Consider the following 281-nt stretch of genomic DNA (forward strand, 5'->3'; position numbering starts at 1 on the left):
GAGAGAGGGGGAAGGGAAGTGGAGTATTTCCCTTGCCGGTAAGACTCAGAGCTTCTGGGTCTTGGGGTCCCTCCAGGGAAAGTTTGGGGGACCAGAGTGAGGCAGGCGCTGTAATTCCTGTCTGGTGGCAGCGAGATAAGATCCAAGCTGGTAATTAAGCATGGGGGAGTTTCATACAAGCACCCACATTTTGGACGCTAAGGTCCAGATTTGGGAAAGAGGCTTATGATAACAATGTGTATGAATAACTTGAGAGCTTCTCCTGCCAACATAGCTACTGC

Source organism: Chelonoidis abingdonii, chromosome 1 (genome assembly GCF_003597395.2).
Source record: "Chelonoidis abingdonii isolate Lonesome George chromosome 1, CheloAbing_2.0, whole genome shotgun sequence".
Classification (NCBI taxonomy): Eukaryota; Metazoa; Chordata; order Testudines; family Testudinidae; genus Chelonoidis; species Chelonoidis abingdonii.